This window comes from Triturus cristatus, chromosome 5_2, assembly GCF_964204655.1.
Source record: "Triturus cristatus chromosome 5_2, aTriCri1.1, whole genome shotgun sequence".
NCBI classification, from domain to species: domain Eukaryota; kingdom Metazoa; phylum Chordata; class Amphibia; order Caudata; family Salamandridae; genus Triturus; species Triturus cristatus.
The window spans coordinates 1,064,302,094-1,064,312,219 of record NC_140588.1 but is presented as its reverse complement, the minus strand read 5'-3'; positions in this window follow the sequence as shown (position 1 = coordinate 1,064,312,219).

Genomic DNA, 10,126 nt, shown 5'->3' with positions numbered 1-10,126 from the left:
ACTCGATTGTAGCATCTATCCTCTGTATCCTCTTGTTTCCCAACCTATCCACCTACACAACTATACACACTATGGAGATAGAGGCCAGAGCACGTGTAAAAGACTCCGTATTTACAGGAAGAGATCTGAGACAGGGACAACACTCACAATGCCCCAGTAAGCAACAACCACAGTCTAGCCTCACATAATGACTTCTAAGCAAAAGACTCCTCTATCACTCTCACCTAACCTGAATATAGTCTCCTTAAATGTTAAAGGCCTCAACCACCTAGTCAAAAGGAAAAAAGTACTTGACTACTTAGCTAAAACAAAAGCGGATATCTTTCTCCTTCAGGACACTAGGCTTTCCCTGGAGGATGCAGAACGGATTAGGGCAAGATGGGTTGGCCAAATGGCATGCTCTCAGGCTATAGGTAAAAAACGAGGAGTGATCACCTTGATAAATAGGAACTCCAAGATAAGCATAGAAGACCACCAGTGCGACTCAGAGGTGAGAATGCTTTTGACACACCTGAAAAGGGGAGACGAAAAACTTCATGTACTCAACATATACGGTCCTAACACGGATGATACCACCTTCTGGGATAACATCTCAGATAGGATGGAAGCACTCCCACAAAATGAGCTAACAGTGCTGGCAGGCGACTTCAATATGGCACTAGACTACACTATAGATAGGCAATCACAATGCCACACACTACCCCCGGGGGGACACAAAGTACTCAAAAATGTATGCACCAAATACAACCTGAAGGACACTTGGAGACTACAACACCCGGACACAAGAGATTACACCTTCTACTCAAACCCACACAACTCATACAGCAGAATTGATTACATACTGATCTCTGGCTCAGACACACACCTAATTAAGAACACGGATATAGCTATGAGAACTATCTCAGACCATTTCTGTATCAGCCTCCAACTAAATGGCCGCCATAACGAGGATCACCCTCGTAGATGGAGATTCAACAGTGATGTTTTAAAAGAGCAAAGCAATACAACCAAAATAGAGCAGACCATAAAGGACTACATTAACTTGAACGACACAGCAGATTCGGATCCCAAAATCATATGGGACGCCCTGAAAGCCACAATCAGGGGAAAAATTATTGACATCAAAGGCAAGATGAACAGGATTGCCAAGGCCCAACTAGAGCTAGATATTCAAAAACTAGAATCATCATATCTTTCAGAGTCAAAGAACGTAGAGGTCCTTACAGAACTCACAAGAAAGAAATACGAATTCAATAGAATCCTAAGTGAGAGAGCGGGTCTATGGATAAACAAATACAAGGCAATAAACCTATGCGAGGCCAACAAAGCGGGGAAAATCCTGGCATCCTACCTAAAACGCAAACAAAGACAACACACTATCTCCGCAATCACAGACCCCCAGAACGTTACACACACACAACAAAAAGAAATCCTGCGCACATTTAGTGGATTCTACCAGGAGCTCTATAATAAGGACCAAACATTAGATGAAAAGGGCTTCTCCGAATACCTCAACAGTCTAAACCTCCCAAAAATAACAGCGGAAGATGCATTCATCTTAGGGAAAGAGATTAGCTCACCCGAAATTGAGATGGCAGTTAAGTCTCTCAAAGCTAATAAGGCTCCCGGACCAGATGGCTACACAGCCACCTCCTATAAAACATTTTTAGCCCTACTACAACGAATGTTGAAAAAAGGTTTCAACCATTGCGAAGGGACAGGGATGGTCTCACAAACAATGTCCGAAGCAAGCATTATAGTGATACCCAAGGAGGGCAAAAACACCCAGTTCCCACAGAATTACTGGCCTATATCCTTAATTAACGTGGACTGCAAGATCTATGCAAAAATCCTGGCAGTGAGGCTTAACAGGATACTCCCACACCTTATAAGGAACACACAAGTGGGCTTCCTCAAGACACGCATGTCACACGACAACACCAGACTCTAATGCCACATTATTGACAGAGCAACCAAACAAACCAACCCAGTAGTGGCTGTTGCACTCGATGCTGAGAAGGCTTTTGACAGGGTATTGTGGCATTTTTTAGAACAATGCATGCGAACCTTCAACCTAGGTAGTACATTCATAAAGAAAATGATGGCACTATATGACAAACCTACGGCTCGCATAGTGGTCAACAGGGCCGTCTCCGAGCCTTTCAGACTCTATAGATGTACAAGACAAGGTTGCCCACTATCCCCCTCGCTATTCTTACTTGCACTAGTGCCGCTAATCAAGGACATCAAGACCAACAATTTGATGAGGGGCTTCACCATCAATGATATAACAACGAAACTAGCAGCATATGCGGATGACATTCTGGTTGTCACTGAGAACCCTAAAACCTCCATCATGGACACCATAAACAGATATTCGGCCTATTCCGGCTATAAGTTCAACAAGGATAAGTCGGAATGTAAACCTCTCAACATACATACCACTAGAGACACTTTGGGAGACTCGGGCCTCACTTGGCAAACCGGTTTCATCAAATACCTAGGCGTCTATTTTGACAAAGATCTTAAAAACACACTAGAATACAATGAAAAAATGCTTTAGAACAAGATAAAGAAGCTGCTTGAGGGATGGTCACTGAAATTCATCACATGGTGGGGGAGGATTGAAACAATAAAAATGATGGTCACACCGATGGTCAACTACCTCACTAACATGCTCCCTCTAACCCTCACTGTCGATTTTCACCGCAAAATAGATAAGATGTTAAATAACTTCATCTGGCGAGACAAAATAGCAAGGATTAGCCTTAAAAAACTAACACTGGCAAAAGCTCTGGGGGGCTTAAATCTTGCAGACTTCAAGACTTTTCAAACTGCCTTCCTGGCAAAACAGGGTAGCTACTGGATACTAAAAGACCAGGAGAACACACCAGCTTGGCTGAAAGTAGAAAGAGCCATGCTAAATAACCTTGAGCCAATAGCACTTCTAACAACCAGCAGACACAATACTTTAATAAACTCTACACTTGCAAACACCAGAAATGCCCTATTGAAGGTCGACCAGAAGCTAGAACACAGAATAGCTAACTCGAAATGGGAATCACTATGGGCAAACAATAAAATAAAATATCACTGTCCGGGAGCAGGTTTTTTACACTTAGCGTGGGAATGCCAGAGAATACAGGACTTTTGGGCGCAGGTTTTCCAGGCTCTTGGGAAGATGGTAAATGTACCGGTGGAGAGAGACCCCATATTGGCGCTACTAGGCTATACTGCAAACCTCCCTCAGGCGCATCGCAAATTCATTGGTACGCTTTTGCTCTTGGCCAGGCGCAGTGTGGCTTGTAGGTGGGGTAGGGGGAGGGCTCCCAAATACAAAGATTGGATTGACGACCTGACTTATTGCCAGGGGCAGCTGGTCATATATGCCGAGACCCTTCCGCCGACCTCTAGGCCGAAGGATATTTGAAGTCCCCCTCAGAACTACCTCCTAACGAACACCGCAGAGGGGGCAGACCCCCCCCCCCCCTTTGGAGCTGGACATTGGGGAATAACGGAGAGACTTGCTTTCTCTAGGGCTTTTGTCGATACACAAACTGTTCACTACGGCAGGTGCTTGGGGTCTGTCCCCCGCTGTGCAGACTCGCTCCTTGGTGGAGGTTCCTTGCCACCTCGATTGTTTGCTTCTAGTACCACTACACAACAAGAGGTGAGTCAGCACTGTACTCCAGGGATACGAGGATTGGGTAGGTTGTCCACATGTTGCCGGATTTTGGTTTTGTACAACAATTTCATTTTGCCACGACTAGGGGCATCCATGGTGCTGGTTGAGTTGTGTATTCTCTACAGAACTTGGTGCGAGCGAAGCCCCCCTACGGGACTCTATTGCCTGCCTTTGTTGTGCTTCGTTCCTAATTCCTTGATGTCTTTACCTCTTTATTTACCTATGCTGTGTCATGGAATAGCTGTAATGCAAAAAACGTTAAATAAAGTTTAAAAAGATATATATATATATATATATATATATATATATATATATATATATATATATATATATATATATATATATATTTATTTATATATATATATATATATATATATTACCTACTGGCGGTCGCCAGTAGGTAGTTATAGTTAGGACCCTGTTTCCATAGGAAATCCGCAACATTCTATTTGGAATAACTTTGGCGCCGGTCGACGAATCCTCGCGAAATTTTCAAAACTAATGGGGCGCTCCGCTCCGCTCCTACCCTGAAAGTCTCGGGGGGATTCGTCAAGCGGGGGCTGAGAAAAAAGGGGGGTCCCAAAACGCGTTTTCCCCATGCATTTTTCCATAGGACCTTTAGACACAGCTACAGCCCGAACGGCTGAACAGAATTACTTGTAATTTGGCAGAGAGGTAGTCCTCAGGTCAAGGAAGTGCCTTTTGTAGGTCTGGTGTAAATCTGTTCAGTAGTTCCTGAGAAAATAGCATTTAAATCAATATATAAATCTGTAAGCGCGCTCCGAGCGCGCACCGTAAGCTTACCGTACGCGTACGGTGCCGTGCGCGAGCGCGATTCTGATTGGCTGTTAGATCTTAGTAAACATTCGAATCGGTCGAAACCAGGAAGTGTCAGCCGCCATTTTCTCTCTCACACTCTGAGGGGGGGATGAAAAACAAAGTTGGATATCATTAAAAGCGGGCAGGCTAGACAGCTCCTAACCACCTAGCCTTGGTTATGGTGTGCCAGAAGGCCATCCAAGGCCAAAAAATAAAAAAAATTTTTTTGAAAAAACGCCGAATACGCTTACCGTACGCGTACGGTAAAAAATAAATAAAAAAATAAAAAAATCCGTATTACCCCCCCCCGTGTGCAAAAGGTGCCCGCAGGGCACCCTTTGTGCATGGCATTTCAAACTTGTGAACATTTAATAGAAAACCTTTCACAACAAAGCGCATAATATGTCCTCCGTGTGCGGACGGTGCGCGAAGGGCATCGTGCGTACATGGCCCATCCAGCGTAACGTGGGCCCACCGTGCGTGCACGGCATTTAAAAAACCGTACAAATTCACTGAAAAAACCATAGGTTTCACACACGTTATAGTTAGGAATTAGCATTTAAAAAACCTTACAAATTCACTGAAAAAACCATAGGTTTCACACAAGTTATAGTTAGCCGTACATTTCACTCGTAAAAAACCAATGAAATTCCACGTTATAGTTAGTGCAGGCAACTATAACTCATGCGACCGCAATCCTCTGCTGATGACATATGTGTCTTTATGAAAAAAAAATATTTGTAATATATGTATAGCTAAAATTTAATGGAAGAAGACATGGGCAAATAAGTGTCTAAATACAGTATTAGCATCAGCAGAGGATTGCGGTCGCGTGAGTTATAGTTGCCTGCACTAACTATAACGTGGAATTTCATTGGTTTTTTACGAGTGAAATGTACAGCTAACTATAACTTGTGTGAAACCTATGGTTTTTTCAGTGAATATATATATATATATATATATGTGTATATATATATGCTTCGTTCCTGTGGTTTGCCGAGGCTGCCCTGTAGGGTCATGGGCTCCCGCTCACGAAGAGATGTTGGTGATATATATATATATATATATATATATATAGAGAGAGGCAAAACACTATATATGAAGACATGGGTGGAAACAGGGATTTCCCTTCCCGCCCAGCTCGAAAAGGAAGGGAGACCTATCACATTCAGCTCGCTTAAAACCAAACACTCCCTACCAGATATTGAATTTTATAACTTCCTAAAAATCAAAGCGACAATGTCTGAAGCGAGACTGTCTAACACCATGCCTTCAATCTTCCAGTACATGTCCAACCTCAACAAAACAGGTCACCAAGTGTCACACATATATAGACTTCTGCGTCCAAACACCTCGAAACTCAATGTGAAAGCACGAAAATACTGGGAGCCACAGCTAGGTAGCACTCTAAGCGAGAAGGAAAGCCAAATACTATGGTCCTCCCCCACACATAGTAAGGTAACTCCGGTTCTAGCTCAGACAAAATTCTGGATCTTACACAAACTACACTGGACTCCAGCGCGCCTGGCGAAGTTAGGCATGAACACAAATGATCTATGCTGGAACTGCAATAGAGGAAGAGGGGACCTGGCTCACCTCATCTATCACTGCCCCAAAGTTAAAGTCTACTGGGGAAAGATCTTTGCCTTTCTAACAGACATGTTGGGGTGCTCCCTTAAACCAGAGTTTGCAATCCTGGTAACAACCCCTATTACGACACATCCACTCACACAACGAGATAGCGACCTACTCGACCTATTACTAACTGCCGGTGTTAAAATGATTGTAAATAGGCGGAAAGACACATCCAAGGCATTGTTTAAAGGATGGCTCAATTGGGTAATATACCTTAGGGGGGCGGACGCGATGTCCCTACGGGACTCACCGTGGAGACAGCCCAACAGAGGGATGTCTATGGATAAGTACCTAGGCCAATATGAACCACCATGAAAAAGGCGAGAACACCACCTGCCTCCTACCTTTCCGAACAAAAGCGAGAAAATTTATCTTTCTCTACCCCTGCTTCTAATCCCTTCCCGCCGCTCAGGCCCTTTCTCCTCCTTCATACTCGTGACCCCTTATTAGAACATAGGAGAAGGTGCAGCCCATAAAGAAACAGAGGGAAGTGGAAGGTACCTCAGAATGTATACTTTACAGACATTGTGCATGTTTTGTGTTTCTTTATGTCTACTTGTTTAGATTTGTGTGTTTCTGTATTGCTTTTAAATGACAAAAATCTCAATTAAAAAAAAAAATGTACTCTATTTGACTTGTGTGGGATTTTTCTTGTGTTGTGGTTTCACTTTATTACGGTTTGTGTGCTGCACACATTGCCTCTAAGTTAATCCTGACTGCTTTTTGTGACAAGCTACCAAGGGTTAAGCACAGGTTAATTTAGTGAGTTTAGTGGTACACCCTAACAGGGATTGTGGCTGTTCCTTGAACAGGGATCAGCACCCATCAACCAGCAACCCAATTTCTCAAAATCTGTCATTTGTATTTGTGGTTTATTCTACTCCCTATTTTTGGGATGGAATACGGTAAATGTAAGTTACTATATTTGTAAGTTTTTTTTTTATTTGGAGTGGGAATGGTAAATCTCCCGTAGCAAAGTCCAACACTCTCCCCAATGTGGCTATGTTTGGAGTGGAAATACCAAAGGTGACTTCCCTGAAGTTCAATACTTTCCCCAATCTGGCTACGCTTAAAGTGGGAATAGTGAATCTGACTTCCCCAAACTCTGTCTCATTCCCAAAGTGGCAAGGTTTGGTGTGGGAATAGTAAATACGACATCCCGTAAGTCCAACACTTTACCCAATGTGGAAGGGGTTGGATTGGGAAAGGTATATCTGACCTCACCAAAGTCCAACCGTTCCCCGAATGTGGATACTTTTGGAGTGGGAATAATAAATCTGACCTCAATAAAGTGTTATAATTTGCCAATATTTGTTATCCTGTACTTTGCATACTTATAGTAATTTTTGTTTTAATATATTTTGTAATTTAGTGATATATTTAGAATGTATTATATTTGATATAAACATTTAGCTGTACACATTTGCTAAATACATCTTTTATTAAATACATTTTTATTAGTATTTTTTTCAATAATTACAAACTTTTTGTAACTTTTTTTAACAAAATATTTTCTTTTTAGTACAAATAATTACATATTAGTGTACATACATTTTTACGTTATTATACAATTTCTTTAAATATGGCTTACAGTACTTTTCATCTATATATCTATATTACAGTACTTTTTTTACAAGAAAGTATTGTTTAACATTATTTCTTTATATATATATATATATATATATATATATATATATATATATATATATATATATATATATGCAAAAAAGAAGGAGAGAACCCTGGGTAGTTCCCAAGTTTAGGTGGACGGCAGCTCGTGTACAGAGTACCCTCAACACCAGCGACACAATGCTATCCATGCCGAGATAGAAATGGACAAAGTCTTTTGCCATTTGTACAGCAAAGTTTTTAAGCATAGGATTAGCACAGTGCTATCCACGCCGAGCTGTAAAATGACAAAGCCATTTATCACTCCAGGCACAGTATTATAGCTTTGGATTGGTAAAATACCATCCAAGCCAACCTGAAATGAATAAAAGCAACCCCTGACACGTGTTTCGCTGTCATTACAGCTCTTCAGAGAGGTTTAGCTTTGTCCAGACACAAGGGAGCACCCAGTATAAGTCAAAACAATACCCTTGCAGGCATAGAGTGACGCATAAATTATGCAAAATAATTTGTCCATTTCTATCTCTGCGTGGATTACATTGTATTAATCCTATGCTTAAAAACTTTGATAGAAAAGCAGACATTTGAGGTGAGCAAATTTAGAGTGTCGCTGGTGTTGAGGGTGCTCTGTACACGAGCTGCCGTCCACCTAAACTTGGGAACTACCCAGAGTTCTCTCCTTTTTTGCATAATTTATGCATCACTCAATGCCTGCAAGGGTATTGTTTTATGTATATATATATTCACTTAAAAAACCATAGGTTTCACACATGTTATAGTTAGCTGGACATTTCACTCATAAAAAACCAATGAAATTCCCCCGTTATAGTTAGTTCAGCTAACTATAACTCGCGCGCCCGCAATCAACTGCTCATGACGTCACATATTACATCACTCATGACATGGTCAGTGGCATCATTCATGACATCATCCTTGTGATAGAGTGGCGGTCGCGCGAGTTATAGTTATCTGAACTAACTATAACGGGGGAATTTCATTGGTTTTTTACGAGTGAAATGTCCAGCTAACTATAACATGTGTGAAACCTATGGTTTTTTAAGTGAATTTGTAAGGTTTTTTAAATGCTAATTCCTAACTATAACGTGTGTGAAACCTATGGTTTTTTAAGTGAATTTGTACGGTTTTTTAAATGCTAAGTTATGTATGTATTATTATATTTTTTATATATTTATTTTACAATAAACTACCTATGTATATAGTTATAGATTGACTGTATCCTGTAATATGGAATGGCTCGTTTAAAAAGTTTTTTTTAAAAAAATGTTTTCCACCCTGCGCGCACCGTGCGCGCACCATGCATTTTTTTTTTTTTTTAAATGTAAAAAATTTTCAGCCTTCGGGGTCCTTCAGGGACCCCCTGACAAAGGCTAGGGGGTCAGAAACTCTCTACCCTGCTCCCTTTTCACGTTCGCCACCTTCCTTTTTCCCTGTCGCACACAAAACAATCAAAATGGCGGCCGACCCTTCCTGATTTCGACCGATTCGAACGTTGACTGACATGTAACCACCAATCAGAATTACGCTCGCGCACGTTAGGGTGCACGCACCATGCGCGCTTATAGATATATATGTTCTTTTAACTGCAATTTTCTCAGGAAATACTGAACAGATTGACTCCATACATGCAAAAGGCACATGCCTGACCTGAGGACCACCTCTCTGCCAAATTTCAAGTCATTCTGGTCAGCCGTTCGGGCTGTACCTTCGACTAAAGGTCCTATGGGAAAATGCATGGGGAAAACGCGTTTTGGGTCCCCCCTTTTTTCTCGGCCCCCGCTTGACGAATCACCCCGAGACTTTCAGGGTAGGAGCTGAGCGGAGCACCCCATTCGTTTTGAAAATTTCGCGAGGATTCGTCAACCGGCGCCAAAGTTATTCAAAATAGAATTTTGAGATTTCCTATGGAAACACGGTCTAACTATAACAATCTACTGGCGACCGCCAGTAGATAATTTATCCCCCAATCCGAGTTGCTCCTTCTGTCTCCCCCCGCCCATGGCAGGCTGATCGTCGTTAGTCGGCGGAGTGCACCAGCTTCGTAATTTCCCAAATTTAGCAAGTAGACGATCACACAAAGGATTGTTCTCACCACCATGTCTTTTATTCTGAGTAACACGTTTCGCTTGTCACAGCAGGCTTGCTCACACACTGAGGTGTGGGACAGAATTACGTATATACTGTAAAGTACGAAACAGAGAAAACGGACTTCATTTGGATAGTCCCACAAAAGTAGTAAACATGGTGGCCATATTGGACTGATACTTTACTTATGAAATTCTTTACTTTGTAAGTACTACCCAGTCAAAGAAGGATGTGAGCATTGCTAGTCACTGAAAT